Here is a 26212-nt window from a genome sequence, read left to right on the forward strand (position 1 = left end):
TTTTTAAACAATTCAACATTTACAGTGAATTTTTACATCACTAAATATATCGGCGATTATATCGGCTATCGGCAGCTTCAACTCCCATTATATTGGTTTCATATCGGCTGCAGCAAAATCCATATCGGTCGGGCTCTTTTATTTATAAATATAATATAAATATATATATATATATATATATATATATATATATATATATATATATACACATATACACCTTGCTTTTTTATGATTCAAACATTTTTTCAGCTAAGAAACTTGAGTGGGGAGACAGAGTCAGCAATTTGTCAGAACCATTGCTCTCATGACAATCATAAAACAAACTAGGCTGAAGTAAATAATATGCTCGATATGTGTACCACTGTTGAGTACTTGAAAATAAGTACTCCTGCTATAAGTCCAGTTCATTAATGTCATTAGCGGTGGTCTGAGTGCACTTGCAGCTGGACGCTGCCTCCCACAGTCAGTCATGCATGCAGAGTTATTTTAAAGGTGGTGTGGAGAGCTGACGTGTGGCGGGACAGAGGGGCAGTGCTTGGGTCCATGCTCCAGCGGTCACCCAGGATCAGCTCCTGCCCAAGCCTGGACACTGATTTATGGGACAGGGGGATTACCTCAAACCAGCCGTGAGGACCACCCACACCGGGCCACCGGCAGGCGCACAAATATGAAGTGACACACACACACACATGCACAGTCAAGTATGTTTAATGGTCACCCTTCACGCATGTGTAGTCTTCATATGCTTTATGTTAATAATGTAACAATAACACACTAGTCTTAATAAACAAGCACTTAATTAAAAACTAGCTTTTGCTATTGCGGAGTTTAGGATGACATCACAATCTGTTGGTCAACTGTATTTAATACAAATAAACAGAAGATGAAATTAGTATTGTTTAAATGCTGATTTTATATAGATTTACATATTTGTCATATACAGGTCAACACACAGTCAACAATGCAAAAAAGTGTTATAAAGTGCTAGACACCTTAACTCAAAGTACTAACTGTCTATTGAATATTTCTTTAAAAAGTACAATGTTATGAGAAAATTTGTCTCCATTTTGAATTAAGCGCTGTAATTATAGCTGACAAAGGTGGAAGAAGTGACTTGCTCAGGGGTATAACAGTATGCAAATGTATACAAATATCTACCTACAGATATACTGAGATATGATATTCTCATTAAAACAAGAAAGACAAGCTTCTGAGAGTTCATGTGTGCAGTCAATGGTCCTGTAACAATGCTACTTTTAATGATTCCCAATCATGCACTTTCATCAGCTCAAAGCTTGCACAATCAAAGACTCTATTTTGGGGATTTTTACCAATTCTATAACATCATAATGTTTAATTTCCATCTGTTTTCAACACATTTTTTAAACATTAATTTCCAGATGAACCTCAAAAAACAATCCTTTACATTAGGTTCACTTCACAGTGCAATAACCAGCTTTTTCTTCCCTCAAATTTTAAGCAAGAATTAGAGAAAACAAAAAGGGGTACAAACACAATATTTCTCACTTGCCATGGCTCTGGAAAGCTCAAGGCTCCAGTTGGATGAACACAAGGAGTCAATGATAAATCAGACACAGTGCATTCCTTGGGCAAACAGTGGCCTCATAAAGAGAGACAGGTAAGTAAACACTCACCTGCCCTAAGCCAATATACAGTACCCATGAAGGCACACAACACTTAAATGAGTCGATATATTGAACTGCAAGTCCGGTTCTGAGCTAAAAAAAAAACAAAAAAAAACTTGTTCCTTATGAAAGAATTAGGGCTGCACATCAACTCACAATCAACATATACATAACAGGATTTTCTCTGTAAATAAATATGAAAAAACTTTTTCATGTAATTCATGTTTTTGTTTGCAAATTTTAGTCATTCCTCAAATGTTAATCCTCTTGGACAGGTTTAAATATGCTCTTGAAACTTCATATCAACTTCAAAATCTGTAAATCTGTAAATTGTTTTTTTTTTTTTTTTTTTTTTGATGATGTTCCAAAATCATGCAGCCCTGGTACATAAGTTGACAAAAAGCTACACCTACACCTAACCAAGGCAACTCCAGAAAGGAAAAAAAAATCCAGCTATTAATTGTAATTAGATATTTGTGTTTGAAAAAAATCTGGGCCTAATATTATTAAATGCAGACTGTCTATTTAGCCAAGACATACACACTTCCAGTGGGAACTTCCAACACTACTAACTTGTTGACCATGCAATTATAATCTCAGTTCTGAATCTAGGGGCTGTCAAGTAGCAGGTTGGCAGTCATCATAAGTAAAAAAACAAACAAACAAACATCAAATTCCTGCCTGTTACCATGGAGATGTATCAACAGCAGGTCAGACGGAGCCAGCAGAGGCCTGGAGGCTGGGGGTCTCCGGCTGACCCGCACTAGTTAACTATTCATCTCTGCATCCGGCCCCTGAATGATTGGGCAAACATGGAGCAGTGCCGTGTCAAAGGGACTCAGAGAGGCAGAGAGAGGGGAGTGGAGAGAGCACTGAAAATTTGTACTTAAGTAAAACTACAGTTACATGAAAAAATGCACTGCTGCCAAAACTGTACTTAAGTAATAGTACAAAGTATGCATGATAAAAACTCAACTTTTCAGCACAAACATTTCAGATTTAAAAACTTGAATAAGCAAACTGTTTAAAGCTGACTTGAAGTTGATTTAAAAGTATGAATGGTCTCTAAGTTTTGACCAATCAGAGCAGGCGATGCAGTGCTTGTACACAGCATACAGGTATAAAGACGATTGGCACTTTTACTGTACTTAGTAACTCTGACTTTCAATGTAACAGATCACATGGATAGAATTATACTGAATTACCAGTACAAGTACATGTTTCGAAATCTACAAAAAATTACAACTACCCTAATATACAGTTCAGTTAATGGAGGGACATTATAGGCTATATCAATCTGTTTTTCTATCTATTCATTAAGAGGACAACCAGCTGCAAGTTGGTTATGACATCTAGGGCAGCATTTTGTTGCCATGACACACAATAAATATAGTCAACTAATAATCTAATAAACTTGTTATGCAATAGTGTAATTAACGGAGCCAAACCACAAACCAAACATTAATGTGAATGAACTGTGCACCTTCACTGAACAGAAGCACTGTCCTTGATGACAGACGGGATTGAGATGTCTTATATTGCTGATTCAAAACCTTTTGAAAAAAAAATGCAGGTGAAGAAACAGAGAAAATTGTCAATTCTCAAATTCACATTCTCAAATTCAAGGAAGTGTTCTCATGTCATTATTACTGTGTTTTTATTTTTCAACATTTTAGTTGATTTTGTTCATTTAAAAAAGGAAAAAGGTAAAAGGAGCAGAAAAACACAAACCTGTAATATCTGCCACCTATCCACAAGAAATACTGCGGATGAATTGAAGATATATAAAAATAACAAAATGCAAAAGCATTTATTTGCCTGAATAAATCTTTAAAAATGTAATAGTAAACTTAAATGTAAATCCTCCTTGACAATATATAATATGTGTTACCAAGTTAAGAATGCAGAGGCAAAAGTACTGTGTTTATTTGAAAGTACACAGCCTTGGTACTCTATATACAACATAACAACTACAACTGTAACCCCTCTGAGGAGTTGTTGTCTCTTGGGTCCAACCAAACATGACCCTTTCCTGTGCCTAATCAAAAAGTTGTGAGAAAAAAGAATTACATCACCTTATAAAGGCTAAACAAGAATAACAAGGGACACATGGTTCAACTCAAATAGGGCAGCACAGCAAACAAAGTCAAACGTTCAAAACACTCACCTTTGTATACTCAGAAGTCAGTCACAGGGCGACACCTCTTTCCTGGAAATTTGCCCTCACTGTGGAAAAGACAACAAGACAACAGTGTGAATTTACCATAAATTAATCAATTAATTATGCAATATACAATATACAGTTGAATTGTCAAAAATAGATACAAGACAATAATCAATACTAAAATAAAAAACCCTCGAATAGTAGGTAATTCAACTTAAAATGAGCTTTCATCTTAAGGTTAAGGTATACTTTATTAATCCCATTGGGAAATGCCTTTGACCTATCCTGTAAACCAGTTCTTCTGGGCTTAAGGCAACCTGTGTAGCGCTCAGAAACCCATCACCAGATCTTATCTTGATCAGGACCATTTTACATATTGTGCCTGATTTGGGTTGACGGGAAATGGAGTGACCGAAGAAAATCTGCCCAGAAATGTGGAGAACATGAAACTCAGTACCAAAAGGCTGGGAGTCAAGTGTCAAGTGTCGGACCTTCTTGGTTCTGATAAAGATCAAAACTATTCAAAAACTCTTCAGCAAATGTCCAAACTTTTAGTTTTTGGATATATGATTTTTTTCACTAGTGATACCTGTTCAAATCACTATCTAGTTTTTAATTTAGTTTCAGTACCTAGTAATTAGTATCTGAGTATGATTTTTTGACAACCCTATACAACCAATTAAAGAGGACAAGACTAAGCTGTAATTGGGGTGAATTCACTGGTCATAATGTTATGCTTTATTTGACTAGATGACAGTTTGACATTTTAACTATTACTATGGTTTTCCCAGCATTGTTCCGGATGAGTTCATTTTGCCTGAACAGTCTTAGAACATGTAATATGAGGTGGGAATGGAAAATGGCTACAACCACAGACCACTTTTAGACACTTAAACGTACAGGAGCTCGGTAATAAAGGGTGGAGCGCAGCAATGTCACATCATAGAGAAAAGTTAGCACAGAATTTCAATACCGTATTTATATTAGGCTCCTGTCAGCATGTAACTTAATGCATCGTCACAGCTTTTCCGCAAAATGGCAAACCAAAGGGCCATTATCCAATTGGAATTATAAAGAGTTTGAAGTTACAAATGACTCCTAACTGGGCAGCGCTGTAAGGTGGGTGTGTTTGGAGACCGGACCGGTCACTGGTCCTGCACCGCTACTAACGTCAGCACACAGTATTTTCATAAACACTATCCAAGCATATCCTTCCTTTTTAGCAAGAATCAGGATCGTCTTGGTGTGAATCCAAATCTTTAAATGAAAACCAGGAGAGGAACATTACAGTGTGACAGCAGAGGGAACAAAAACAATAAGGAAAATCAAAGTTATGTTGATAAAAATAGCAGATGTACAGAGTCACTTCTCGAAAGGTGTGTCATTCGGGGAGTAAGGGACTAACTTTTGGCTGTGTTAAGTTACATTCTAAAAATAGCATGTTTACTAAATTAAAAAAGTGAGTTCAGCTACTGGCACTAGAACTTTCTCCTCCTAACTCCTGACTTCAGTGATGACGAAGTACTGACCATATAAAACTAAAATAGACCAATACTTAGGGTAAGGTACATGAGGAAACAACTAATGTTCCCAGCATAGAATCCAAAAGCGTCATCAATTGAAAACTTGTATTACATACAAATAACTTTTATGTCTCAACCCGTGACTGAAAACATTTTGACATTTGAGGTCTGAAAAAGGCACTCAAGTTTTGCGTTATTTATGATTACAGCACACAACTTTTTACATGACGATATGTCTCAGAACAAAATATGTTTTGACTTGAGTATATTACAACAAACTTAAATCTGCATATTTACTTGTTTCAACCACGATCACATATTACAGTAGCACATTTTACAAACTGCAATGTATATTCTATGTTGATGTTTGAGTTGCACCTTGCTACTGTGTTTCAGTTTATAAAATAACCCTTGAAATGACGAGAATTACCAGTCAATGAAGCAAAACATCCATCTAATCTCTGAACTATGCAGGAGTGAAGACGGTAACTAAAACACAAGTGTAAACACTGGTCATAAATTACGCCTTCAAAGAGCCTGGAGCATGGTGCCTCAGAAGGTGCAGGTGGAGTGGCCATGACTCCCCCCTGTACCTGATCAGTGCTGCTACCTCCCCCGTACCTGCTCTGTACCCCCCCTGAACTGCTCAATATGACTGACAGCTCCTCATCTGGCTGTGTTCACCGTGTGCAACTTGTGTAAACATCGACAGGCTCTGGTGACAGGTGAAAAGGACACACACACACAAACTGTATGGAGGGATTACAGGGGACTAATAGCATGTCAAAAAGGCCTGGAAGCACAATACCGCACATTCCTTTACTGTATAGAAATCAGCTTTAAATGTATTAGACTTTGAGCTATAGGGTGCCATATGCATTTATGTGGAGTGTACAGGGTGTGCACCATGAAACAATAGTTTTATATCAGAGTAATCACTATAAAGCCGTACAGTAAATCCTCTATGATCATAGGACTTAAGTGACAATTGTTGAGTTTAAATATTTTAGCTGAAGCTTCACAAAGATGACCTTTATATGTCCCCAGATATTAGGTAGACAAATCAAATACAGCTTTTAGTGATTATAATATTGACTTACTTAAAATTACAAAAACACTGGACATGATGTCAAATGACAACATGATCAATGTTGTCATCTGATGTTTTGATTCACAAGTTCAGTTCAGTTTCAGTTGTGAGACTAGTTCAGTTTTTAGCTCAAGCTACACATATGCTCCCTTTAATGTAACTTTCACTATACTTGGAAACATTTCACAAGCATAAAAGCATCATTGCAGCAACTATTAGAAGGTACAGTCATAGCCAGAATGCATAATCATACCACTTTGCTCAGTCTAATTAGAAAATTCTAAAATTATATGTTGTTAAATACCTCCCACTGTTTAACTGACAAAGCTTAGAAATATTCAAAACCCTGGTGTAAACTTTTTGTATCTGATCCATATGTGCACAATTTGAGCAGTGGCCTCCCTGTTGCGAGCTGATAATGACGCTTGCTGTTATTAAGACGTGTGCTTTAATCGCACTGAGGGTTATTAGGGCCAGTTTACAGCACTCATGAGAGATTAAAACAAGCCATGCATGACGGAGCCCAATGAAGAGGCCAACCATAAGCTACAACAGAGAGCCACAACTGGGAGGTACACACTTGAGAAATCTGCTCACTGTAGGAAACCTAACCCAGTATGATGAATCCCTCAAACTCTCTCCGCTAGCCTCAAATCACAACTAAAAAGTGAAAAAGTAGGCCCATTATTTATATTAGTAATGTTGTTTTGTCTCATTACGAGCCTGGTAGGGTGCCTGCATGGTCCACGCCCTACCATCCCTGCCGGAACATTTTGTGGATGACATAAAGTCTCGGGTGCACAAAATTCCCACTGCATGTGCTTGCCGTAAATTTCAATAGACAGTATATTGTTACAGTGCGTTTTTGTAGGAATTAAGGGAGCACTTGAAAATATATCACTTTATGAGGTTTCTTGCTTTCCCATAGAATTCCTACTGTTTTCCCCCTGAATTTTACCTACAGGCATTGAAATGGCACTCAATTAGCACTGGGAGTGTAAGGAGGGGCCGTCATAGGTCTCTGGATAAAAGCTGCTCCACCCAGCTTTATGAGAATGGTGTTGTGGGTAGATATAATTCTATTAGTGGTATTTATACATAGACACTACATTTTAATCGGCATATTTTAGTAGGAAATAGTTTACTTAACATCCTTCCTGTTTAGGTTCTAAAGTTAACAGCCACACTGAGGTCACAAATTGAGTTTAGCTTTAGAATCAATAGAAAGTAGCTGAACCTTCTGATTATATAAAAGGCCTCAGAAACATGAAACAAAATTTAAATTGTGAAGAAAAAAAACAGCATTCAAATTAGTATCAGTGAATTTTGAAAGTTTTATTTGGTAAAAATATGTCCACGTTTAAAAAATATTATTATTTTAAAGATTTTCAAATGTGGCTTAATTGAAAAAAAAAAAAAAAAGCAAAAAAAGTAAAATAAAACTAGATGCAATATTTTTTTTTGTTTTGGAGTCCAGTCCATGAGGATATTCTGAGTAAAACCGATGCTGAATCTGTGTGTTGAGGCATGTCTGGGACCATCATAACAATAACAAACAACTTTTTATATACAGTAAATAAAGTGGGCAGATTAAAAGCCACATTTCACACATCCTTTGCTACGCTTGGCCTGTCTGTATAAATACAAACCAAATGTGTGTGTGTATTTGGGAATGTGTGCATATCCAGTTAGCAGAAGGTCAGCGTGGTGAAGCATTGGACTTGTGTTTGCTCTCTGCATGTACTCTACGGGCCCAGCCTGTTTGAGAGTTTGAACAGTGACGTGTGAAACCAGTAAAAACAGGACATAGCACCACGCTGTTTGCTTAAAGACACCCAAAGAATGGCCTGCCACTACAAAACAGAATCCCTCCACCTGCATTCCTCCTGTCTGTCAAAAGCTGCCTGTCCAACAAACTGACACAGAGCGGAAAAAGGTAGTTACATCGATGTGGTGGTCGGAGCAGCGCTAATTTGTACAAAGTTTGTCATCTTGGTGAGCTTCATGTGACCTGTGATTCATGCAGCAACAAGCAAGTCTGAACAAAGAGAAACAATAGTACTTAGCGAGAATTGACATATTTACACAATGGAGTAACGATGGGATCAAAATTCTGAATTAAAACAGCCTTCTTTCTGTTGCTGTATTTAGGGCTGTCCAAACTATGGCCCGAGGCCCAAAGTGGCTCTGAGACAAAGTTTTGAGGGCCTTCACACTTCCTCCTGAATTGGACCAAATGATGAAATGAAATGAGGTCAGTACTTTTTAGTGCTAATATAACCACTTTAACCTCATTAAGACCAGATTGCATTGTGATAAAGACCTCAAAGTAATGTTCGAAGCTATGTTATAAGAACCCATCTCAATGATTTAATGATGTACTGACCACCAATCTATGGTCCTCAGTGGAGAACTTCTTGTATTACCACATGACATCACAAGGTGGAACAGGGTGCTTTCTGTTTGAGAGAAGAACCAAAACCTGGATACCAAACCTAGTGTTTCATTATATGTGTGAATGAAACTAAATCCAAATCTAGGTATGTTTTTGACAAGGAAACAACATTATCACATAGATCAGAAAAAAGCATAATATGGCCCCTTTAACATTAAGAAAGTGTTTTGTATTTTTATTTTAAAAAAATAAAATTTCACATTAAGAACACATACTAATAATGAGCTCTGCAAATTGTTCAGTTTCTCTTTACATCCAGTTTATCAATGCTTTTAAAAGTTGAGATGTGTGTGAAGAACACGTGAGTGAAAGACCACAGCATGAGCATGATTACATAAACCCTCATGTTTACATTCTTATATAACATACACAAAATGTTAATTATGACATGACAAGTCTATAGGAAGGACAGGATGACATTGTAGAGACATCCATCTACCGCAGGGACAAAAAGAGGAGTTGCACCAGATGATCGTGGCCCTCCCTCCGTCTCTTCACCCGAGGAGCCATTGGGAAAACTGGATGTGATTTGTACGTGTGTTTTTGAAGAGGGGTGCTCATAAACAGCCATGAAAGGGGCCCCTCTATTCAGCGCTCCAGTTGAGATGCGCTTCACTGAGTCCGCCTTTTGTTTTACAGCGCTACACAAAACCAAGAGAGGGGCAGATTCTCCGGATGGGTGCAAGCTCAAATCATGCCATTAGATTGGTGCCCACTTTGGGAGAAAAGACCTTTAGTGGCGCTTGAAGTGATTTAAAAGATGCAGAGAGAAGAGGGCTGCCCGCAAATCCTGTTTGGACATAACAACGAGGAGGAGGAGAATGGTAGGGCGAAGTGCCAAGCTACTGATCATTCTATAGTATGCAAAATCGCTCCAGAGTCCGTGAGAGTTGGTGAAATTTAAAACAAAAGAAGCAGAGCATTCTTTCAGTCACGTGACCAGGGTCAATGTGCTGCGCTGGTGTACCAGGTCAGGAAGTTCACAAAACTTCCCACGCTGCTTCAGACCGTGAGCCCCCATGGTTCAGGCCCGTAACAGCCTTCATTACTGCCTGGGGATGCCATTTTCCACAAATGCCCACAAAGGGATGAGCCATGAAGGAAATATACACAACTTCCTCTTAGGTGCGACAGGGCAGAGGTGGGTGAGGCTAAATAATGACTGTTAAAAAGCAGATGTTTCCATTTGAATGTAAAGGTGTCTGGTATGTTGTGTGTGTTCACTATGACGCAGCAGGGCAATATGAAGAAGGATCAATAACAAATTTGTCAAAATAAAAACCATATACATGGATTTCTGGCAGTAAGAAGTGTCTATACGTGTCTTATTTTCAATGTAGCCCCTGGACAGACTGATGGAAACACTACACAATGAACATGAATAAGACAAGGTGGGTGAAGCATCTTGCCCGAGGACACATCAGCAGTATGAGCTAGTGAGACAGGTATTTAAACTACCAACCACAATCAGTCTATCACCAAGCTGTGCCTCACTTTTGTCTCATTCAGGACTAAGCTAGAACCTGCTAGTTATGTACCCCTATATAGACATGAGTTCAAAAGCTCTATGGGCATTCTATAACATGCAGATAATACAGATGCCACTGTGCCAATCAGTGGTTTGGGTGCATTGAGGTGCCCATTGGCCCACAGCAACCTAATATGCATGGGAACCTGACAGTGTCAACAAAGGCACAAAACAACTCGCTACAGCAGAGTGCTCCTCCAGGCAGGCCAAATGCAGCTCTAGCGCACTACCAGGCACGTCTGCAGTTTAATTATCTTATGCAACTTCTACAACGCTCATTTCATTTTCATTTGCACAATTATTTGTTGCAACATACATGTACAACTTTCAGTTTATACCAGTAAACTTTTTCAATTTCTACTGGAGAGAAATAGGAAGTCCTAACAGAGTGACCACTGACACATTCGCAATCCAGTCCAAAGCCCAGTTAAATTGAGTTGGTTCACTTCAAAAGTGCATGTATGTAACATTTATTGTTAAATGTCTCCATGGTGATATTTTGTTTCTACCATGTTCCACAGTATGCCGTTACTCTGCTCCCAATAAGAGTTCATGTTTCTCAAGATAGTATCAGACAATAAAAACACTTAAAAGTTTAATGGCAATGTCTGAAAGATTCCAGGCAAAGCAATAACATCTCAGACAGCGGAGCCAACCAGAAAAGTTTCATAATGTACCTATTAGAACAGGTGGTGTATTACATAAATATAAATGACTGAAAAGCATGAGGACAGTTGGAAATTTGCTCTAGTGAAATTATAGTACCTAGAATTAGCAAACGTGTTGGGACCAGGTATGACTCTACAGACTGAGATGGCTCCAATCTGATAACAAGTTTCCCTCACCTCACTCGCTGTTACCTTTAACTACACATGACACACTATTCAAGCGTCCTAAATACCAGACTTATCGCTTTTTATTGGCAACACTGAGACATTTCAGATAAGGTCACTGCTGTAGATTGCAGTCTGCCTGATGATGCCTAAAGCGAAGCAATGTAGACACTTCTCTGCGGCATATTTGTAGGTTTTTATGATACACCACTGACCAAAAATAAACCCAACTGCTCATAAAAGTAAACCATAACACCAGATCAGAAGCTCCTTTAGATGTTTGCTGCATCTGGATGAGTTACTGCTAGAAGAAAGTCAGGTGCAGAATAAATGTAGATATCTCTACACTTCCTCTCCTCTTGCCTTGTATTTCACGGTTGGATAGTTTCTCAGCCTTAAAAGTGCACTGTGTAACTTGTAAGGTGGAGGGTTCGCTACTTGCTTGCCTATTAAACATGTATCTCCTATGCGTTTGATCAATTACAGGTGTTTTATAGCTCAAAAACACTATAATAAACATGAATTCTTACCATGTGCACACTTTCTTCTCCATATATCTGACCATTAACCTGTCACCAGAAATATTGCACAGTGCTCCTTTAACTAGGGCTGTGCAATTAATATAATTCTGATACAATTACAGTAAAGATTAAGTCATTTGTAATTGATAATAATACGCTTGAGTCTTTTTAATGGAGAGGTCCACAACCAATCCTCTGCCAGTATACGCATGTGGCTTGAAGCAGAGTTCAGAGCTTGAAGAAGAAACTTTATCATGTCAAAACAAAACAAAAAAACACACTTACAACTCTCTTTATTTGCTCTGATTTAAAAAAAAAACAAAAAAAAAAAAACATGTTCAATCACACATAATCCATGATCTCAGAAACTAATTATGCATACATTTTTGCATACATTTATTTCAAGTCGCAACAGCTTCAGGCCTAAGCAGATAACAGTGAATATCCAGTGAGAATGATGTCAGTGGGCGTGGCTTGATGTTTGCTAAGTACGGGTGCTGTGGGCTCCTGTAGATAAGGATGAGGAATGAGACTTGGAAGACATCGAGCAGGTGATATGGGAGGCTAACAGAACCTCCTCAGTCACAGCTATCGGGCCATCACGTTCACCAGACACAGGAGAAAAGAACTATTTACCTTTAGCTGCTGTGTGTGAATCTAGAGCAGCAGTGGTACTAGTGGCTGATTTCTTGCACCTTGCCTTCACACAATTTGCAATTTTTGTGGTCTGTTTGTTGAAAATACAATAATCTTTGCATCTTTTTGTGTGTCATGTTTTCTGCTTGATAACGGGAACTATAAATCAAATTAGATGTTCCAAGTGCAAATGCAAAAAACGTAAAAAATATTAAATTTAAGAAAGAAATTGAGTTGAAATTTTCTAGTGGAGGTTCAAATGCTTTTCTTAATGGAGATGTTACTTTGCTTTGCTTTGAATGTTTCACAGTATGGCATTAAACCATTCTATCTTCATGGAGACCAAACTAGACCAAGTTACAGATCTGCAGAGAGGCAACCCCACCCCGCTCACAGTCAGAATACCTGTTTCTCTAGGTATTTTTGAGCAATGAAACAAACTGTACTTTAATAAATGTAAGGTAGACCTGTCTAATGCCATACTGTGGAGCATTCCAGGCAGAGAAGTAACATATCCATAGGTAGAAGCAAGTGACATACCCCCAACCAAAACGTTACATAGTTTGCAACACCTTTTTTTAGTAGGCTTTTTTATGACTGTATAATTTTAGTATTGCAATCACACTTGTCCAGTATGCTGCTTATACCTGCAGCAGTAATCAGTGCAGCATTAATCTTACTGGTACAGAGTGACCCTCCTTACACAAGCCCTATGCCGCACACTCTCTGTCAAACAGGTTGGTGGCGAAATGTCTCCTCATTGTAATGCCTGTTGTCACGGATACGCCCAGGTGTTGCTCAGAAGCCGCAGTTAGAGAATTAAAGAAGCCACAGCAGCACTCACTAATCCTGCGCCGTACCTCCATACCACACTGTCAGTAATCAGGAATGCACTGTCTAAACTAAACTATTGTTCCTCTGCCAACTAAAACAACAAACATAAGCCCTGACAATGCCTGAGGACTTGTGCTGTCTCAAGGAACTGGAAAAGTAGTCAAGTCTTAAAGATACAACCTACACAGTGTTAGCTTTGATATTTTTTTTTCTTTAAATAGCTTAATGCCTTCTTAATCATAAAGCCATGTGCATCATGGGAGTCATAGAGATGCATTGTGGGATAGGAACTTCTTTATACAGTATAGGAGAAAGTCAGAGCAGCTGCCATGAACAGTTGGATGGCTTTGAACTTGGACAAAGCACGGGACAGCAGGAAGTATCCCCTTTGAAGTCCTCCAGTATTAGAATCCTATTTGAACACAATTTAATAGAAAAATAATCAGACAATAATGCACTTCACCACAGTGTCTGATTTCCCAGGACAAAAGGTGAAGAGCAAGAGTGCTGGTGGCCCACTGTCTGTCGTCAGGTACTTATATTGCTTTCAGAATAATTGCTGTCACTGCAAAGTTTCAGGGATCCAACTTCTCCATTTGTGGCTTCTAATAAAAAAAGATGAAAGTACATAGTGCATATTAACTACTGTGTCACAAAACCTGAAGGCCAGAGCACAGGAAGAGATATGGAGAATGATACTGCATTATATTTATTTCTATATGATATTACAGTGATTTTACGGGTCCATTATTACTTTTAAATAAACGTATTCTATCTAACTAATGTAAAAAGTTTGCCTGCTTTACTATATAGGGGAGTATTCATATTTATTATAATATATTTGGTCCTAAACTGGTTTAATTTTAGTTAATAATAATAATAAAGCATTCGTTTTATATAGCGCTTTACAGATCATTATTTATTCACTCCATACCTGGTGGTAGTAAGCTACTACTGTCGCCACAGCTGCCCTGGGGCAGACTGACGGAAACAAGGCTGCCAATCTGCACCATGAACCCCTCCGACCACCACCATCACTCACACACACACCACGTTCATACTAGGCAATGTGGGTGAAGGACACAACCACAGTTTTTGTCACTGGCGCCCCACTGTGGCACCTGATTTTCCCAGCGATCTCCTAAGTACTAACCAGGCCCAGCTTTGCTTAGCTTCTGAGATCTGACGGGATCAGGCTTTGACAAGGCTGGTATGGCCACAAGTTCTGATGTGGACTTGTGCTTTTCTAATCCCAGTTTAGTTTTTGGTTTCATCCTGGTTTAGTCCCTGTTGTGATCAGTTGTACAAGTGTACAAGTGTGTTTTAAAGATTTCATACTTTTTCTACTTCAGTTATGCAGCTTACTGTAATTACAAGACTTGTAAAGTTAGTAGTTAATTCTTTCAGTTAATTTTGTGCGGATACTAGAGCATACAACTAGTACAACTCGTACTACAGATAACTTCTTAAAAGGCTTGCTAAAATACTGTATTTTGCCATGCACTACACTGCTCTGAGTAGTATTTTGTGTAGTCATACTAATGATATGTTACCTGTCTTCAAATGGGTACAATGCATAAAGACGTTGATCTCTCAAAACCACTACCATCCTAAACCAAACCACAGCATCATTGAGGATACAAACTTGGGTCCAAGTTGTGTTCAGGACAAACAAAGGCTTTTCTGTCTGCGCAGGAGTGTCTATGTATTTACATGTTTCTGCGATAATAATGAATGAATGGTGCGGCACTGTAAAGAGCAAACAGATGCGACCGAAGTGGATGGTGGAATGCCCCTGTCTGAAGAAAGCTTGTCTCCATAGTTTTATTATGTGGGACAGCTCAGCACCACCACAGCCACTTATGTTGCTCCCCAGATACAAAGCCAAAACAATACGTTTTTTTTTTGTTTTTTTCATGAAAGAAAACTAATATATCTGCTTATTACAGTAAATGGTGTGGGTTTGTTTCCGTGTACAATATTGTCACAAGGAAAGCTTATGGAAGGGGTTTCATGTATAAGTAGCTAAAGTCCAGTTGAGATAAAAATAAAGAAACACAAAAATAGCAAAATTTCGTATTCTAAATTCTGTTTCAAACCGCATGCTTTTACTGACAGAAGATTGGCTATAGACCTCTTGATTAAAATTTAATTAGAAATGACTGAATCTCGCTCTTAATTAAAATTGGATTAATTGCACAGTCCTAGTTTAACAGTTCTCAAATGTTATTGCTTTCTGCTTAAAATATCTGCATGAACTGAATCTTAAATTTAATTAAAAAAAATAATAATCAAAAATCAAATCACAAATGCGATGAGACAGAAAATGGTTTGGCCCTGTATGATGAAATTGCAGTTTCCATTAGGGCTGTAGTCGACTAAAGAACTTCTTGGTCAGCTAAGGACAGGCCTTTTGCATTGATTAATCAGATAAACTGGGTGTGTGTGACGGTGGCAAAAGCTCTCAAAATTATTAGGATCTTGTGCAAAAACTGTGTATAGAGAAGTACTTGTATATAAATAAATTTAAATGCCGATTAAATGTTCCAGTCACTCCCAGAACTCCAGCTAACTCACTCCATGCTCTCTCTATTCTGCCGTGGTCCATATAAATCCTTATAATTCAAATAAAATAATTACAGATGCCATTGACCGATCCATCTACTAAACAGCACTTGTTCCCACGGAGAAACCAGGATTTATTCCAGCACTCTGAGAACTGAACTCACAACTTCTTTGAGGAAGAGACACTATCCACCAGGAATAAACTTAAATGTGCAATGTGTAAATTTTCTGATGGACGGGCTGTAAGATGTTATTGTCTATGGAGATGTTATCGCTTCATCTGGAATGTTTCACAGTATGGTCCTAAAAGTTACAAGTCAGATCTGTGGAGAGGTAACCCCACCCACAGTCAGCCTGATTTTTTAGGTACTGTAATTTAATAAATGTGTATATATATAAAATTGAATGAAAGGCAGAGCTGTTTAATGTCACACTGTGGAATATTTCAGGCAGAGCAATAACATATCTAAGGAAACAATTAGATAACGGACCCCCAACCATTTGACCCATTACCAGTTTTAGTCTTGAACTTGACCCGTCTGTAACCTGCCCAAAGCCCCCATGGTCTGAACCTATGTTTAAAGCTGCCCGTGGATCACCTGACCCTACACTCTTATGACTCCACGCTCCTCTGCAAGTGCTCACTCGCCCCGGTGAGTCTAATTGCTATCACTGTGTGGGATGGCAGTCTGATTTGAGGTACATTGTTGACTGTGCGCTGCTAGCTTGTATTGTATGTGTGTGTTTGTGTGTGTCGTCAAGTCGAGCTGTTGCCGCGGGCGCACTCACTCATGTCTTCACCCGCTGGAGCCTATCATTAGCACTGTCACGTAGCCACCTCCACAGTGAGCCTCGCAAGCCCCAACAGCCTCCAACACACACCTGGAGGGCTGCGGAGCCAGTTCCCATACACACACAGACACACATACACAAAACACATCTACCTATTCATACCCCTCAGCTTCCACTCCCATTTTTCAGTTAGATATTTCTCGTTCTCCTCGCCAAGTGCAAGTTCCTGAATCCCATAATTAATTTTATTCCTTGTTATCATTGCAATCATCCACTAACAGTAAAGGTGAAAATATCATAAAATGGAGATAGTTTATAAGGACTTCCAGACCACCAGGCTAAGTGAGAAAATGTACTACTATGATTTCAGATGGGTAGTACCACTATTAGTAGTAGTGGAGGTATTGGAAATAGTAACAGTACCGTATTTTTCAGACTTCAAGTCGCACTTTTTTCATGATTTGGGTGGCCCTCTGACTTATACTCATACATACTTATATGTTTATTATTGTATTTCAATAATATAACTGACACAATAACCCTAAAGCAGGATAATCCCATTAAACTGTTTCAAAGTGAACAATATTGTAAAAAACAATACATACATAGCACAATTAAACACTTTATAGAGTTTATTTGACAAAGTACAGCTCAAATGTTACCAAAAAGCTTAATACTACAAAAATCCTTCTTTACTTAGTGCAAAGAAAAGGTGCACGCGATATTTATTGAGCCTGAAAAAGTATTGTTCTTTCACTCATATATTGAACGATAAATCAGTGTACTGTAGCAATTATCGTGACAGGCCTAAGTACATTAAAATGCTACTTCACTATGCGGTTGGCACTGCTGTATACCTGATAAGAGCATACCTGACCTTTTTCTCAACAGTCACTTTGACAAATTAGTCCCAAATAGTCCTGAGAAGTTCTGAGCCTACCGGTTTAAGTCTGTTCTGTTCAAACACACACTTAAATCCACTTAATCTAAAGAACAAAAGCACCACTCTGGAACATGCTGCCTCTGAAGATACAACTGTTTGTCCATTACTGTTCTGGCATAGGCCCTATTTAGCTCTGCACTATTGTGTATTATTTAGACATGGTTTTCCATAGTAGCACAGACCTTTTGTACGTGTGAAAACAAAACATCTTTAAATACTTTAAGATGTACTAACTTTTCAGGGGAAGGGTCCCCCAACTGGGGATGTTTTTGCTTGGCCTACAATGTGCCATAGTATAACATTAAACTTCTCAGTCTCCAGGGAGGCGAGCAGGTAATGTTACGTCAGGTTACAGGTCAAATCTGTGGAGAAGAAACCTCATAGTAAGAAATCATGGCATGTTTTAACAATAAAACACCTGTATTGGAATAAATGCATTATACTGTATATTGTTTAGGCAAATCAGTAACATCCCCATGGAGAGTAGTAGGTAGCTCACCCTTCACCAACAAGTGTACCTTCAAATAACAATCCAAGCCAATCTGGAGAAAGAGCCAGATTTTTTGTGATCATAGTAAGTCATATTATTTTCACTCTTATTAGCTCAATAGCTTTTCTTCTCTTCAAAGATTGTGCAGCGATTCTTGTCCTGGACTCAGACTTAGCCGCTGTTCAGAATGTGCCCTGCCAATCAAAGGTGGCCTGTTGTAATAATAATAATAATTCATTAGCAACATTCCTGTTTCTTTAATTTTAATTTGTTTAGTCTTCAGTTAATTGAAGCTCTAATTCATAGCTTCAAAACAACAATTTATATTCTTGTAAACGACATATTGCCCAAATATACCCCAATTATAAGTGAAAACACCCACAGTACAAGCAAGAACTTGTCTTTATTTCAAACTCTGAGAACAAACTACCTGGCGTATATATCAAAGTGTGACCTGGGGTGCCTTCTGCATGACCTCAGCTCTGGGCAGCATCAGAACAGCCCAACTCTCTCAGCTCCAGCACTGTCACTGCTTCATTTACATGCAACAATATACAGACCCACAGTCCACTCTAGCATACATGCATACACACACCTTCTATGCCATAGTCCTCTTAGTCATCTGTACACAAGTTACTTCAGATCTATTTGTTTGTAAGCACTAAGCAGGGAGAAGGAACATGTCATCTACAGGGCAGGATGTTCTAGAGGCATAAACGAAGTACAATGCTTTACTGTTACATCAACTGAGCAAAGATTTAGATCTGATTCTGTGCTTAGTGGCATAACATCTGGGCTGGTGGAGGACTTTGTATGTGACTCAAATGGGAAAACATGTAAGGGTGTATACCATCCGAAACTGAAGGATGATATAGTCTGAGAAAAATGTACACTTGATACAAGATTATGGTTAAGCAATCATGGCTTTTAAGTCCAACAGTGCACATGAGCTTAGTGATCCCAGACGGACGCATATGTGCACCAATAGTTTTCAATATTCAAGGTTCAGTCCACTTGGAAAATTAATTCTCAGTCCTACAGGACCACAAGCAAACATTATGAGAAATTATAGAACTTATGCCATTCCTTGATAAATGTGCAGTGTGTAACTTCTCAGGTGGAGAGTTCGTCACCTGCTTATCTACATGGATATGTTACTGCTTTGCCTTGATTGATAGGAACACAAACACTTTGCCTTGATTATTGTACAGTATGGAAAATAAACTTGGTTATCATAATGGAGACAAGTTAATGGTCAGATCTATGGAGAAGCAAGCCTGCATATAGTAAGAATTCATGTTTTTCAAGGAATTGACCTGTAACTGATTATCTGCAAGGCAAAAATGTTTTGTCACACTGTGGAACATTCCATGTAAAGAACATATCTATAGAGACAAGAAAGTACCATCAAAGTTACATAGTGCACCTTTAACTTTTGCACATCTTCAATTTCTTCTTGACTTTTTGGTGAACATTGTAGGCACACATAGGGTAGACCAGTAGAAAGCGTTCCAATTCTTTTAAACACAACTTGCGGTTTGGAGAGATAATTGATGTTAGGGGATTCATTCTGTCAATGTGAATCCTCCAAACAAGTTCTTATGTATACAGGTGGCTCAGGCATGATCAAACAGAGCTCATACAGGTACAGAATGCCATATACGCACCCCCCACTTCCCCAAATGGCTCTCTCCCCGCCTTTTTCTCCATTGCGGTGCAGTCTTGCAGTATGCTGAGTGTCAGAATGAAAGAGGCCTTGTCTAAGAGCCTAATCCTTGGGCGATTAGTCAACACGTCTCGATTAAAAGCCGCCGATGCTGTCACGCCCCCAAAACTCCCCTTTTACTCCATATGAGAAGAAGTGTCAGCCCACAGGTGTCCAGTATGTCTCATTTGATAAGAATGAATGGGAAGAACGTGGTCAATAGACATCCCCTAAAGGCAAAAGTCACAGATTATGCACATTTTTTTGTTTCTCTAGAGCTCAAAACTTTGGTGTATAACAGCATGTTGTAATCCACGAGCTCCTCTAGGTTTTACAGACATACATACACATTCATCATAACAAAAATTTCCTCCACTGCATAATACAATATTTTTGACCCTGGGAGTCAGAAACATTTTTTGATGTAGTCGCTTTGCCTGAAATGATTCTGTATGGCATTAAAGCAATTTATCTTGAAATTTCACCTGAAGGTTGGCCTGGTGATGGAGATTGTTAAGTTTCATGCCATAATGTTCCAAGCAAAACAATAATATTTCTATTGAGACAATGCCTCCATCAGAAAAGTTACATAATGCACCTTTGACACACTAATACATTTCATTGTAGCAGAAGATCCAGCTCCTCTGCTGGTAAATTTCATATCAGCTTTGCTTCTGAAATTCACACACACGCTATTTTAAGTGTAATTAAAAGAAATATCCATGCTTGGGTATTCACAGTTTAAAAAGACCAAATACAGCTAAATATATTTGGACCTTAAAAATGACGCCAAAGCAACACCACCATGTCCCCTGACAAAAAAAAAAATTTAAAAATCTGAATAACACCTGACACTGAAAATCATCATGTAATAGTTGGAATTGGCAATTTTTGCAAACAGCTTAATCATTCAAAAAGCAAAACATCTGCAAACGCAAAGAAATGAGGCATTTTGCCTCAAGGGGACAAAGGTTATGCATTTTTCTGCAGATTAGGTCACAGTTAGCCTATGTTTTCTGTAAACACTTGTTTTGAAGTGGCAGGATTGAGCGCAAAGACTTATACTCCTCATAATCAGCCTCTGGTTCCATCAAAGAAGTCTAAACTCATTTCAGGGATATACTCCTGCCAGAACATGTGAGCGCTAACTTTAACAAAACCATACACAAACAGTCTTTACATTCCACTTTTATTCTGCCTTTGCTGAAAAAAAATTCTGACTTGTGCATCCTAATTTGTGTGAGAAATTTGGACAACTTTGGAAATGATCCCAAAAGTGTACATCCATAATGCACTTAAATACTTCATTGTCAAGGCAAACCCAAACTAATTTTTACTCTAATCTGCTCCTAGTTAACCTATGGCAGCTTGAGTATCAGGAAATGAACTTTGACCCCAAGCAACTGGCTACTGTACTTCCCTCCAATCACATTTATCGTCCGACTGACTTTGAAAGCAAGTGCTGACAGGGAGGGGCGTGTCCATGGAGACTGGATAGGACGAGGAATCAGTTTTTCAGTTTTCCCCAAAGACATACTAAAAAACAGAGGATTCAAGTAACAATAGCAGGAGGGAGGGACTGGATGTTTCCTGCGATCAAATGTTGTTAAAAAAGACTTTAGCAATTGCCTAAGGAGCCAGGCCGGCAGTGCGCACAGGTCCACAGGGCAAAGGCACACATGGTTTCAGTTTGGGACCATGTTTGACCAGGATGGAGGGAGCGCTAGCCTGGTAGTAGCAGGAACACTCCAATTCTCACTTCCTGCTTCTGCTGGAAACTCGATCCCGGTGCCCACAGTCACCATCAACACTCAAAGCGATATTTGGCAGCAGAGGGGAAAGGCGTGTCCAAGCCTATGGCACCACATCACACTGCATGAGCCTGTCAGCAGCACACAGAAAAGGCCTTCTGAAATGTGCTCACAGAACAGACCAAATGCTATTGTTTATATCCTGGCTAATTGCTATGAACCAATGCAGCAAACATATGAGGTATGCTCTTTACCATAGGAAGGTATAAGGAGCACTTTACGAAGGTATAGGCCTACAGTATTTGTTTATGCAACGTCAGCTATATTGTAGCCACTTTGGGATTGAGGTGATTTACTTTACAGTATATACTGAACATTTGTTAGTCCAGCAAATGCAGCCAGCACAGGGACTGGGGCAGAAATCTGACCTTGACTGTGGGGGAATTCAGATTTATAATTTTAACTAAGGTTGTGAAGCAATAGTAACTGAAATGAATGCACTTTTACTTTTTTTTTTTATGTAAAATTGAATAGTGTATATAGGGCCCGACTGATATATTGGTTAGCTGACATTATCGGCCAATATGGGCACTTGGAGACATATGCTGATATGTCTCCAAGTGCCCATATCGGCCTAAATCTAGCTGATATGGGTCGATAGCCCACGTGGGTATGTTATACCCCCTTATAAAGCTTAAACACTGTAAAGATAAATGTCCTAATATGCACCGCATCAGTACTTATCTGCAAAGTAATTTGTCTGTGATGCTGTATTGCCCCTGAACGCACCACCAGTGCAATCTCAGTATCCTCTTTAAGGCAACACGGGCGCACTAGCTTTAAATGCTCTTGTTTTATCTAAGATATTAAATAAATAAAAGTTAACTTAAGCGCAGTTTAGGGCAGCAACAAAACTACAGCTTGTTTTTTTTTTTTTTTTTTTTTTTTTTTTATCAAAGTGTGTGGAGTGCAGAGAAGAGTGGACTGTCCATTAGACAGAGAACACACATGCAGCCGCTGTCAACATGCTGGATTATATTCTTTGTGTTTTACATCAATATTCTGGTGTATGAACAAAATATAGAATAATGATCTACATATGTGATCATGATGGCTTCTTAAAGTAATAAGACGTCATCCTAGCAAACATTGACCCAAATGCAATAATATGTGGAGCAGTAAATTCATCAGGCTGACGTTTCGTTGGAAAGTTAGAATGCATACACACCGGTTTACAACTTTATGAACCGTTGAGTATCAGTCCGTGTCAAGCCTTGTATATGTGACTTAAGCAGAAATGAATCTACAGTAAATGGCGAGACACAAGGGGAAGGCATAATTATAGGCTTGAGAAGGCATCTTAATAACCTTTACTAACTGAGAGCCAAAATCAATGTCAATCAAAGCTGTTCTGGAAGACGAGAACTTTGGGTGACCTCGCCATCCCACCTTGACAGCGGAAGATGACTCACTTCAGAAGCCGCAGGTTACCCTTGGTCAAGTAAACACTGTGCTAATAAAACCAGTCACAATGGCGGAGGAGTGCAACAGAGTGACCAATGAAAGATCTCCCCAGAAACATTCCTCTGGTTGGATATGCGTGGGGAGGAGTAATGATCGAGATTTGATGTCCATATGTACATCTCTGGTTTTATTTATGATCTGTCTGGGTCACTCAAATTTTGCCTCAAATGGTGTCATTACAATACAAATTTTCTCATTTCATACTTGATTTTGACATGAAGGGGTATTTTTTGACAACCCGGAGCCTCTAAGAACACATTATTTATTGGTATGGTAACGGTTGCAAAAGTGGACTCTTATACATTAGAAAATAATGACTCATTAATCATAAATGCATCCTCATGATGTAATAAAGTCTAAAGTCCAAGGTCTAACCAAAATAACAACCATGGGTGAAATGGTAATCCACCCTTCAGTAAAATGATTCTGACACCGATATAAAAGTAACAAAAAGTGTATACAGCAACAGCTAAACTAGTTCCACTCTAGAGATCTGGTTTGTGTCACCACACCTCATTAAATTTTCAAATTTGAAGATGCTAAATACTAAACCTGTTCATTCAAAAGTAGTGACATAATTACAAGTAGTGACCCAGATTTTTAATGGGTTGTCCCACAGCTTAATGTTTACTTATTACATTTGGTTACTGGATCTCTATGGGCGTTTTACACAGAAACATGGCAGACTTTTGCCAGTGACATTTGTTTGTTCAATCCCAAGCTCTATTATTTATAAATCATCATAGTCACTTTATGTAACAGGTCTACACATTTTGCAGACGGTGTAAAAAATGCAATGACTCAAATGTATTTGTTGTTACATTTGGTGTCTTTACCTATCTCAGAATGGCATAAAACTTGTACAAAATATTCCACTGATTAGTTGCTTTTACCGCCATCCAAAGTAAACCCTACCATCTCCAATCTCTCTCCCTGTGTTTCTGAACAAGACAGAGCATGCTCAGTGTAAATCTTTTGGGGGCCTGAGAGGGATTGTGAGATTAAATTTATTTTGAATTCTTTCACCTTAATGTGGCAATTACCCCCTCCCCGTGTGTGCCTCACCTCTCCTGCACAGCACTAACTCTATTTAGTACATAACTGCATCTGATTTCCTATGTCTAAAACAGAAGAAAAATATGAGACAGTTGTGTATGTAGAAATGTGTATATTGATTCTCCACATACTTTATTCCAGATGAACTCATGCAGAATACATTGAATAGATTGAATGCATTGGGAAAGTTATTGGGAGAGTTATTTGGAATGCCATAAGCCTGGCTATTTGTGGCTAATCCAAAACCTAAGTTGCGAGTTCTTGCTTGTGCTGAATTCCTTTCTCTTTTTACCAACTGAAAGGCAAGGTCTGCAATAAGGAATTTAAAAGTTTAATTCATCTGTTTAAAAATCATTTTGAGCAGTCTTTTTGAGCAACCTTTTCACAGCCAGCATTGATGCCATTTGACTCTTTTAGATATGGTTAGCTCACTTGTCACAACGTCTTTTCAGCACATTTCTACATTGAAAATGAACCTCTATGAAGCAGACACTTGAATTGACCAGTCTATAGAGAGACTGAAGGACAGATAAGTGCAGTGGCGGAACAGTTGCACAAAAAGAGGAAGTAGACAGTCAGCAGGGGGCACAGAGACACCAAAAGCATTGGGCCCATGTGGTATAAAACATATTCAGTATGAAAAGAAGGACTTTGTTGGCTATCCAACAAAAATGTGCACTATAAGACAGTTCCTCCTGAGGGGAAATAGAAAGGGTTTCCTGTTGTGGGAATATGATAAATAGCACCCGCATTATAACTGTAACCATAAATTCAAAAAGCGCATTAAGGCAACATTATCTAAATCATCATGCTCATTTAATGTTTAGAAATGCCCTTGTTCAGATAATGGACACCGGTCAAGGCTGGGACTGGCCCACAGAAATGCATCCTCGATTGCTGGGCTGTTTCCTGTTTCACTTAATGTTGCCTCTCGTAGATATGTGGAGGAAGCACAATCTGCAGGATTACTTAAAACAGGTATTTAACAGTAAATAAGTGGTACATTTCATTGTACAAAAAAAAGCTGTAAAAGAGTAAAATGACAAATCTGAGAATTACACTGTCCTGCTCATTGGACCTACAAAATGAATGGTGACTCATACATTTTTGCATTATTAAGAATAATATGATTATACGAATAATTAGGTAAGATAAGTAGCCGGTGCAAAATAAAACACAACATACTGCGTACTGAAGACAATATATTAAGCACTTGGTCTTAACGTTTGCAGCATTCCATGACTCATACAATATTTGAACTTTTCCTTTGTTACTCTACACTACTGCCCAGGGCACTTATGTACCCTAAATATTTTATCCTCAAATGGCATAATGTTCTAATCTGCTCTTTCCAGTTTGTTGAGTTGCCAGTAGGTTTCTCCGCACCAACAAACTGACTTGTAAAATATTTGCCTGCGCGATCTCCAAAGCTTAAGTTGTACTAGAGGGGCTGATTTAGTCTTACAACTTACAATGTGCCATGGTGCCAGCTGTGCCATTGACGTACATGGAGTTCAGGTATCAAGCCAGCACAAGCCTTTATAATTGTGCTAGATTTATAGGTGTGGTGCCCTTTGCTTGGGATCTTATTGCAGATTTTTATAGTGATATCCTGTAAAATGTACTACAAGAAAATAGAGTTGGCATAGGTGTTTTGTTACCTTCAGTTCTAGCATATTTTACATTTGCTGGGTGCATAGGTACTGGCAGATTTTTTGTTCCTTATCTATAGTTCAAACAAAGGTCCTATTAACCGACATGCCTTCTTACAATGTTTAATTAGGCTAAAAGAGGGAGATAGACAGGGGAATTCCAGTTTGGCATACAAGAGCTGTGGGGCAGGACAGGTTTGGGGCAAAGCAAGTGAACAAATGAGAAGGAGGTGAAAGTTCAGCAGTAGCTTTCTGTCTGAGTAAAATTTGAAAATGAATGTGTTTGCAGGAGCATTATGAAAGATATTGTCATTTCCCAAGCATTTTTCCATTTAACATTTCTGAAATTAATGTTGCAGATGCAATTTTTATCTACAACCAAAAACTTTGATAGCGAGTGCCCCCCCCCCCAAAAAAAAGCAAGTCTGGTTTAATGGGAGGAATGCACACATTTGCCGAGCAGATGTCCTGATACTGCAAATCTGTCATATTCAAAAAGAAGAG

General features: G+C 38.7%; 1 long non-coding RNA gene across 1 annotated transcript in view; it reads right to left on the reverse strand.

Moving 5' to 3' along the window:
* The window catches only part of LOC129408537 (uncharacterized), a 57431-nt gene that overhangs the window by 16588 nt on the left and 14631 nt on the right, over nucleotides 1-26212 (reverse strand). Inside the window, exon 2 of the long non-coding RNA XR_008632007.1 lies at nucleotides 3814-3872. This is a non-coding gene — a long non-coding RNA (uncharacterized LOC129408537). The remainder of the gene's footprint in view (nucleotides 1-3813; nucleotides 3873-26212) is intronic.

The sequence above is a fragment of the Boleophthalmus pectinirostris genome, unplaced genomic scaffold (assembly GCF_026225935.1).
Source record: "Boleophthalmus pectinirostris isolate CB_2022bp ecotype Guang Dong unplaced genomic scaffold, ASM2622593v1 HiC_scaffold_17, whole genome shotgun sequence".
Lineage (NCBI taxonomy): Eukaryota > Metazoa > Chordata > Actinopteri > Gobiiformes > Gobiidae > Boleophthalmus > Boleophthalmus pectinirostris.